This window comes from Triticum aestivum, chromosome 7A, assembly GCF_018294505.1.
Source record: "Triticum aestivum cultivar Chinese Spring chromosome 7A, IWGSC CS RefSeq v2.1, whole genome shotgun sequence".
In the NCBI taxonomy this organism is placed as follows: domain Eukaryota; kingdom Viridiplantae; phylum Streptophyta; class Magnoliopsida; order Poales; family Poaceae; genus Triticum; species Triticum aestivum.
The window spans coordinates 272,757,176-272,767,288 of record NC_057812.1 but is presented as its reverse complement, the minus strand read 5'-3'; positions in this window follow the sequence as shown (position 1 = coordinate 272,767,288).

Sequence of the window (10,113 nt, the reverse complement as noted above, 5' to 3'; positions counted from 1 at the left end):
CTAGAGGTCGAGTGCGCGTCTGTCTGTTCCTTTTCTGTCCTCCTTTGGTTCGCAGGGCACATGAGCACTTCTGCTGAGCTACTCGGAAAGAAGGAAACGGACCGGCGCCCCGACCCCGGCAAGCCAGAGTTGCCGGGGGCTGCAAGCACAAGGATCCAACCGCGGCAAGATGAGATTGCCAAGGGCTGCGGATCCAGATAAGTCTTTTATCCTCTGTCATGCATTTCGGAACCGGACTGGGGCATGTGAAACCTCATTTTTATCTCTAGGCTGCCGTGCTCCCCTTTTTCCTATACCTAGGGATTATTTCCTGGGTCCGGATTTGGTCGTAGCCGCGGCGGCAAGGAGGTGGGACGAGGAGCCTAAAGCCCACTTCATCCCTGCCTCCGCCAAGAGCGCGAGAACGGTCGAGTGGAGTGGGGGGACGGCAAGGCCTGTTGCCGGGCGAAAAACGTTTATCTTAAAACAATAACAAGGATTCGCTCCTTGTCGCGGGATTTACCCGCGAACGAAAAACCCGGCAAGCATCCCTTTTTCATTAAAAACATCCCATACAGGTACAGTTCGTGCGAGATGAAAAACATGAGCAAGGGGATTACAAGTTTTAAATTTAACAAAGGCCCGCAGGCTTACAAACTAAAAAAGAGATAAGATGCCTGTAATCCCTTTCTTGTCCCTCTCCTCAGGAGGCAGGTCAAGGAGGCGAAAGGGCAAAAGGGGCGCCTAGGCGAGCTACGAGCAGCAGAAAGCACCAAGAGAACATCTCGGTGGCCACCCACGGGCGGGCCGGTGATGACGGTGCCGGGAAAGGAGCTGGAAGACGAGGCGGCAGGACCGGCAATACGCGATGAAGGAGTCGGTGCCCGCGTACTCCGAGTTGACGGCCTTGTCGCCCGCCCTCTTCCTCTTCCGCAGCCTCCCGACGCCAGCCGCCCAAGGAGACAGCCCCGAGAAGTTCAAGGAGCTGGCCCTGCCCCCGGCTAGCTTCTGCCGGAGGAGCGGCCAGGTGCAGATGCTGCTGCTGCCGCACCCGCCCAGGCGCGGGGCGTCGGACGCCTAGTCGGACTCATCCCCGTTGTCCGCCCCGCTGTCCTCCTCGTCGCTCTCGCTCGAGGACGAGCTTCCATCATTAGAATATCCATCAGAGGAGCTCTCCACGCAGCAATTCAGACGAGTTCCAAACTCTCCGAAGACCTTGACGGAGAGCAGGCCGTCCTCCATTAACTTGAAGTAGAGGACGAGCCCCGCCGTCAGGCTGTGGATGCGGGCGAACGTCTTCCATCCACGGCGGAGATACGTAACTCGAGGAGCCAGGAAGCCGACATCGACCCGCGTGCCCCTGTTCCCACGGCCCCTCATGTGCAACCTGAGGGTCTGGGGCGGGGCATGCTCCATCACCCGAGCGAATGGAGTGGGGAGACGAAGACGACGACGCGGGGGCCGGCGAAGCCTGATGAAGAACTCGCAAGGCTGGTCTTCAACGTGGCCCTCCATTGGGAAGGGCATCATTGGCAGGGGCGAGGCTGGCACGTAGCCCCGTCCTCCTCTTCCCCGAGCGCTACGGCCTCTGCCCCGGCCTCACCCCTACCCCTTCCCCTCACGGTCGGCTCCACCACCACAGGTTCAGAAGGGGGAGGGACGTGTTGTCGAGCGGCGACCCTCGCCGCCACCATCGAAGGACCAGGATTCCCTTTCACCATGGCAGGTGAAAGGAAGGAGCAGAAGCAGAGGGAGGTAGAAGATGGAAGAATGCGGGGTGCCATCCCCCCCCCCCCTTCCTCCTCTTTATAAAGGAACGGGGTTGAGGCTCGGCCGCCCTGCTCGGCCAATCCAGACACCAGAGGCGCGGGGAATCAGGACCGACCCGCTGCCCCAACCAGCGGCGGCCCAGTTTCTCGCCTCCACCGTTTGCCACCCCAAGCGCATGAAAGACGTGTGGCAGACGTGCAGAACTAAGGGGACGGGTGAGGCGACCTCTCCCCACCCCGTGATCATGGGGAGTGGACGCCTTGAAGACTGCACCCTGACCCTGCTCAGTAAATGAGCCGCGCCTCCACGCCTCCCTCTTTTTACGGGGAAGACGCGATCCGCCTATTTACTGCGATGTGATGCATGCGTGTGGAAACCGCCCCACGCATGCCGCCCACGTCACGCACACCCCTCCACGTTGCGCCACGCGCGCGGGTCGTGGGAGGCAGAGCATGCGAAGAATCTTACCATGGTAAAAACCGCCCCACCTGCCCGCGCACCGTTTTGGGCCTGGCCCAACAATGCATCACACTTATGTGTGGCCCAGGCCCGGGGGCTCCTGTCGGTGTACAAAAATAGTGGCACATCTTTGTACCCCTTTTCCTGTGCACGGGCAGTAAGAGCCGCACCCACGGCCACACCAAGCAGAACGGGGGAGGTGAACCAAGGTAAGATCAAAGCCCATGACAATCAAATCAACGCCAAGGCCAAGACCACAAAGAGCAGAGGGATGAAGCAAGTTCCCCCGGCAAGACCCTTGTCGGGTGGCCTCAGCGGCCCCGGCAAGACTCTTGCCAGGACAGCTCGCCCCGCACCAACAGAGCGAGCCACCCTTGAGCCCACGGCCCCCAGTGCCATCATCAGCGTGGGGCCAGGGCTCGGGAAGGCACCCCTGTGGTGGCATGTAGATATTTGTGAAGACATATTCAAGATCAGATTAGAAGACGACGATTCTCGGCAAGATCCTTGCCAAGGAAGGCCACCAGACCCCCGGCAAGATCCTTGCCGGGGACGACAACACGCCACGGCGAGACCCTTGCCGGGCCACCGGGCAAGGCCCTTGCCAAAGACGCCGGCAAGGCCACCGCCAAGCCCACGTCAACCAAGCTTCCACCGCCGTTCACATGCAGATGCCAGCCCAACCAGCTGGGCGGGCACCTGCGTGGCAACATGCAGCTCCCAATCCAACTCATCAAGCGTCTGCGTGGCGGCATGCAGATCTTCGTGAAGGCTCCACCACCGCGCCAACTCAGCTGCCTGCCTGCATGCATGGCACCGCACGCATCCCTGACTGAGGCATGTGTCGAAGCGAGGAGGAGCGGCGATGGATGGGGCGGGCCTTGCCCCCGTGCCCGATAAAGCAAGAGGACACCTAAGCGATGCATTAAATGCACATTGTCCTGTAATACGAGGGATAACCTCGTGCCACTGTAGACCTTTCCACCTCATGTGTGCCACTGTGGCAACCCCTTTTTCCTATAAAAGGAGGCCCGAGGCGATGAGGCGGGGGATTTGGCTCTTTGGAACCACACGCTGACCACAGCTAGTTCGAGAGCTCAAGAACTCTCAGAAATACACCCACCAAAGTAGGACTAGGGTTTTACGCATCCTCGCGGCCCGAACCTGGGTAAACGATCCTTGTGCCGTCTACTAGCCCTGCTCTCCTCGCAACCCTGCGCCCTGGCAACCGTAGTAGGGATTATTGTGATCCCATAGGTGTCGTTCCACACCGACATAGATCATTGCATATCCTGGTACATGCTAGAGGCATTCATATAGAATCATACTTTGTCATAGGTATCGAGTTGTAATTTTTATTTCTTTTGAGTTATAAGTAAATAGAAGTGTGATGATCATCATTATTAATGTTTAGAGCAGTGCCCCAGTGAGAAAAGGATGATGGAGACTATGATTCCCCCAGTAGTTGGGATGAGACTCCGGACATTGAGAGAAAAAGAAAAGAAAAAAGAAAAAAGAAATAAAGAAAAAAGAAAAAAGAAGAAAAAAAGGAAAAAATAAAACAAAGAGAGAAGGGGCATTGTTAGTATCCTTTACCACACTTCTGCTTCAAAGTAGCACCATGTTTTTCATATGGAGAGTCTCCTATGTTGTCAATTTCATATACTAGTGGGAATATTTCATTATAGGATTAGATGCACACCCACTTAGTTTTCATATTGAGCTTTCATACACTTATAGCTCTTAGTGCATTCGTTGCATGGCAATCCCTAGTCCTCACGTTGATATCAATTGATGGGCATCTCCATAGCCCGTTGGTCGCCGCATCGATGTGAGACTTTCTACTTTTTTGTCTTCTCTATATTTACCCCTATCATCATACTCTATTCCACCCGTAGTGCTATATCCATGGTTTGCGCTCATGTATTGCGTGAAGTTGAAAAGACTGAAGCGCCTTAAAAAGTATGAACCAATTGCTCGGCTTTTCATCGGGGTTGTGCATGATAAATACTTTGTGTTAAGAAGACAGAGCATGACAATACTATATGATTTTGTAGGGATAGCTTTCTTTAGCGTTGATATTTTGGAAGACATGATTGTTTGTTGGGATGCCTGAGTATTGATGTCTTTATGTCAAATTATAGACTATTGCTTTGAATCACTTATGTCTTAATATTCATGCTATGATTAGATATATGATCAAGTTTATGCTAGGTAGCATTCCACATTTTTTTTTACCTACTCGAGGACGAGCAGGAATTAAGCTTGGGGATGCTGATACGTCTCTGTCGTATCTATAATTTTTGATTGTTTCATGCCAATATTATACAAGTTTTACATACTTTTGGCAACTTTTTATATGATTTATTAGACTAACCTATTGATCCAGTGCCAAGTGCCAGTTCCTGTTTTATGCATGTTTTTTGTATCGCAGAGTATCCATAACAAACGAAGTCCAAATGCTATAAAATTTCAGGGAGAATTATTTTGGAATATATGTGATTTTTGGGAGTTGGAATAACCACAAACGGAGGCCAGTGGTGGGCAGAACCCACCAGGGCGCACCAGAGGAGCCAAGCGTGCCGTGGTGGGTTGTGCCCACCTCGTACATCGGTGGGACCTCTACTTCGAGCTCAAGGAAGCTTATATCCAGAAAAAAACATGTTAAAATCTCAGCGCAATCGAAGTTACGGATCTCTGAGAATATAAGAAACGGTTTTTGGCCAGATCTGGGGAACGCGAACAGAGAGGGAGATCCAATCTTGGAGGGGCTCCCACCCCTCCGCCGCCATGGAGACCAAGGACCAGAGGGGGAAATCTCCTTCCCATCTAGGGGGAGGCCAAGGATGAAGATGAAGTAGGGGGGCTCTCTCCCCCTCGCTTCTGGTGGCGCTGGAGTGCCACCGGGGCAACGATCGGGACGGCGATCTACATCAACAATCTTGCTACCATCAACACCAACTCTCTCCCCCTCATTGCAGCGGTGTAACACCTCTTCCCCCCGCTGTAATATCTACTTAAACATGGTTCTCAACTCCATATATTATTTCTCAATGATCTATGGTTATCCTATGATGTTTGGGTAGATACATTTTGTCTTGTGGGTTAATCGTGATCTTGGTTGGTATGATTGTATATTTTACTCATGGTGCTGTCCTATGGTGCCCTCCGTCTCGCGCAAACATGAGGGGCCTTGGCTGTAGGGTGTTGCAATATGTTCATGGTTCGCTTACGGTGGGTTGCGAGAGTGACAGAAACTTAAACCCGAGTAGGTGGGGTATGACATATGGGAATAAAGAGGACTTGATACTTAATGCTATGGTTGGGTTTCATGACCTTAAAGAACTTTAGTAGTTGCGGATGCTTCCTAGAGTTCCAATCATAAGTGCATATGATCCAAGTAGAGAAAGTATGTTAGCTCATGCCTCTCCCTCATATTAAATTGCAAGAATGATTACCGGTACTTGTTATCGATTGCCTAGGGACAAATAACTTTCTTGTTGACACAAACCCTTTTACTAAACACTTAACTTTTATTATCTTGCAAAGTACTTCTAGTTTTATTCTTGTAAAGTAGTTCTAGCATCACACCTACAAAATAGTTTTATTGCTATTGCTTTCTTCATGTCATATACATATTCCTTTGACTATGAGATTATGCAATTCCCTGACACCGGAGGAATGCCTTATGTGCTATCAAATGTCACAACGTAAATGGTAGATTATAAAGATGCTCTACAGGTATCTCCGAAGGTGTTTGTTGGGTTGGCATAGATCGAGATTAGGATTTGTCACTCCGAGTATCGGAGAGGTATCTATGGGCCCTCTCGGTAATGCACATCATAAGAAGCCTTGCAAGAAAAGTGACTAATGAGTTAGTTACGGGATGATGTATTGTGGAATGAGTAAAGAGACTTTCCAGTAACAAGATTGAACTAGGTATGAAGATACTGACGATCGAATCTCGGGCAAGTAACATAACGATGGACAAAGGGAATAACATATGTTGTCATAACGGTTCGACCGATAAAGATCTTCGTAGAATATGTAGGAGCCAATATGAGCATCTAGGTTACGCTATTGGTTATTGACTAGAGAGGTGTCTCGGTCATGTCTACATAGTTCTCGAACCCGTAGGGTCCGCACGCTTCACATTCGATGACGATTTTGTATTATATGAGTTATGTGATTTGGTGACCGAATGTTGTTCGGAATCCTGGATGAGACCACGGACATGACGAGGAGTCTCTAAATGGTCGAGAGGTAAAGATTCATATATAGGATGATGATATTCGGACACCGGAAGTGTTTCGAGGTGTACCGGGTACGTATCGGAGTACCCGTGAGGGGGGGTTGATGTCGCTTGAAGCTACGTCGGTATTTCCCCAAAGAGGAAGGGATGATGCAGCATAGAGGCGGTAGGTATTTCCCTCAGATGTGAAACCAAGGTTATCGAACCAGTAGGAGAACCAAGCAAGACAACGTAAACAGCCCCTGCACACAAATAACAACCACTCGCAACCCGACGTGTTAAAGGGGTTGTCAATCCCTTTCAGGTAACGGCGCCAGAAATTGGTGCGTGGACGGGATAGAGTTGTAAATATTGATAGATTGAACGCCAAATAAAATAAATTGCAGCAAGGTATTTTTGTATTTTTGGTTTAGTAGATCTGAAAATAAATGCAAAGGAAAAGTAGATCGCAAAGGCAAATATATGAGAAAGAGACACGGGGCCCGTAGGTTTCACTAGTGGCTTCTTTAGAGAAAAAATAGCAAATGGTGGGTGAACAAATTACTGTTGGGTAATTGATATAACTTCAAATAATCATGACGATATCCAGGCAATGATCATTACATAGGCATCACGTCCAAGATTAGTAGACCGACTCCTGCCTGCATCTACTACTATTACTCCACACATCGACCGCTATCCAGCATGCATCTAGTGTATTAAGTTCATGGAGAAATGGAGTAATGCAATAAGAATGATGACATGATGTAGACAAGATCTATCTATGTAGAGATAGACCCCATCGTTTTATCCTTGTAGCAATGATACATACGTGTCGGTTCCCTTTCTGTCACTAGGATCTAGCACCGTAAGATCGAACCCACTACAAAGCACCTCCTCCCATTGCAAGATAAATAGATCAAGTTGGCCAAACAAAACCCAAATATCAAAGAATAAATACGAGGCTACAAGCAATCATGCATAAAAGAGATCAAAGAAACTTGAATACTTTCATGGATATAAAAATATAGATCTGATCATAAACTCAAAGTTCATCGATCCCAACAAACACATCGCAAAAGAGTTACATCATATGGATCTCCAAGAGACCATTGTATTGAGAATCAAGAGAGAGAGAGAGAGAGAGAGAAGAAGCCATCTAGCTACTAACTACGGACCCAAAGGTCTACAAAGAACTACTCACGCATCATCGGAGAGGCACCAATGGAGGTGGTGAACCCCATCCGAGATGGTGTCTAGATTGGATCTGGTGGTTCTGGACTCCGCGGTGGCTGGATGAATATTTCATCGACTTCCCTAGGGTTTTGGGAATATTGGGGTATTTATAGAGCAAATAGGCGGTCCGAGGGGGCACCCGAGGTGGGCACAATCCACCAGGGCGCGCCTGGGCCTCCTGGCGCGCCCTGGTGGGTTGTGCTCTCCTCGAAGCACTCCCTAGGCGCAGCCAGGGCCCATTACATATCTTATGGTCCATAAAAAATCTCCATAAAGTTTCGCGGCATTTGGACTCTGTTTGGTATTGATTTTCTGCGATGTAAAAAACATGGAAAAAACAGCAAGTAGCACTTGGCACTACGTCAATAGGTTAGTACCAAAAAATGATATAAAATGATTATAAAACATCCAAGATTGATAATATAATAGCATGGAACAATCAAAATTATAGATACGTTGGAGACGTATCAGCATCCCCAAGCTTAACTCCTACTCGTCCTCGAGTAGGTAAGTGATAAAATAGAATTTTTGATGTGGAATGCTGCCTAACATGTCATATCATATTTCATTTCTTTATAGCATGGACATTTGGACTTTTATATTGTTCAAAGCAATAGTCTAGTTTTGACATGATAATTTAAATACTCAAGCATATCAATAAGCAACCTTATCTTTCAAAATAGCAATGCTAAAATTAGTTATCCCTAGCCCATCATGCTCAACCATTGATCCATTCATGAAACACACTCGCATATTAGCTACACGCAATACTCAAGTACAATCATATTGCCTCCTAGTTGGTGCTCTTATAAGAGAAGATGGTGACTCAAATTCAAATAAAAATTGCATAAAGTAATAGAAAGGCCCTTCGTAGAGGGAAGTAGGGATTTGTAGAGGTGCCAGAGCTCAAAGCGAAAAAATTAGAGATAAAAACATTTTGGGAGGTGTATCCATCCCACCAACGAAAACGACTTAGAGTTCCCAACACTTTCCATGCTAGATATATCATAGGCGGTACCCAAACAGAAAATAAAGTTTATTCCTTTTTCAACCATACTTTCACTTTCCATGGCTAGCCGTATCCATGGTTGCCCTCCAGACCAACACTTTCCAAGGAATTTATTATTTGACAACATAAGATAAATTCATTTTTCATTTTAGGACTGGGCATCCCTAAAACCTTTGCCTTACTCTCGTGCAATGACAAGTGAATAAACACTCATCGTGAGAATAACACATCCAGCATGGAAAATATTAGCCACCCCTCACCGCTCCGCGAGCGGAACGAACAAACAAAAGAGAAGATTATTTTGAAAATTAGAGATGGCACATGTAAATTTGCTTAGAACGACAATAGAATACCGCATATAGGTAGATATAGTGGACTCATGTAGCAAAACTGGTTTAAAGGATTTTGGATGCACAAGTAGTGATCATACTTAGTGCAAAATGAAGGCTAGCAAAAGATTGAGAAGTGACCAACCAAGAAATGGATAATCACATAAGCAAGCACTAAGCATAATTAACACCGAATAATGCACCAGAAGTAGGATATAATTTCATTGCGTGACTATTGACTTTCGTGCTTCCACAGGGAATCACAAACCTTAACACCAATATTCTTACTAAAGCATAATTACTCATCAAGATGACTTACATATCACATCATCATATCTCAAAACTATTACTAAGAATCAAGTTTACTTTGTCCAATGATGTTCATGAAAGTTTTTATTATATCCTTCTTGGATATCTATTACTTTGGGACTAATTTTCATGTGTTGCTTTTCATAAGATCAAATAAATATAAGTGAAGATCATGAGCATAATATTTCTTTCTTTCTCTCAAATTAATTTAAGTGAAGTAAGAGGGAATTTCTTGAAAATTTTACTAACTCTCAAATAAATCTAAGTTAAGCAAGAGAGTATTCTTCAAAAATACTAAAGCACACCGTGCTCAAAAAGATATAAGCGAAGCACTAGAGCAAGTCCATAGCTCATAAAAGATTTAAGTGAAGCAAAGAGAGCAATTCTAACAAGTCATGACATAATTTTGGCTCTCCAAAATAGGTGTGTCCAACAAGGGATCAAGACTTAAAACACAAAATAAAACAAGCAAAGACTCATATCATACAAGACGCTCCAAGCAAAACACCGTCACCATGCCGTCGTGCTAACGGAACTCTCCCTCGACACTTTGCTGGATCAAGAGTTCGAGGTCATTGAGCTGAACGTGTCCATAACTCGGAGGTGCCATACATTCGGTGCTTGATTGGTCGGAATGAGAAGAAGTTCGACTACATCAACCGCATTATCAAACGCTTCCGCTTTCGGTCTACGAGGGTACGTGGACACACTCTCCCTCTCTTGTTGCTATGCATCTCCTAGATAGATCTTGTGTGAGCATAGGAATTTTTCTGAAATTGCATGCTACATTT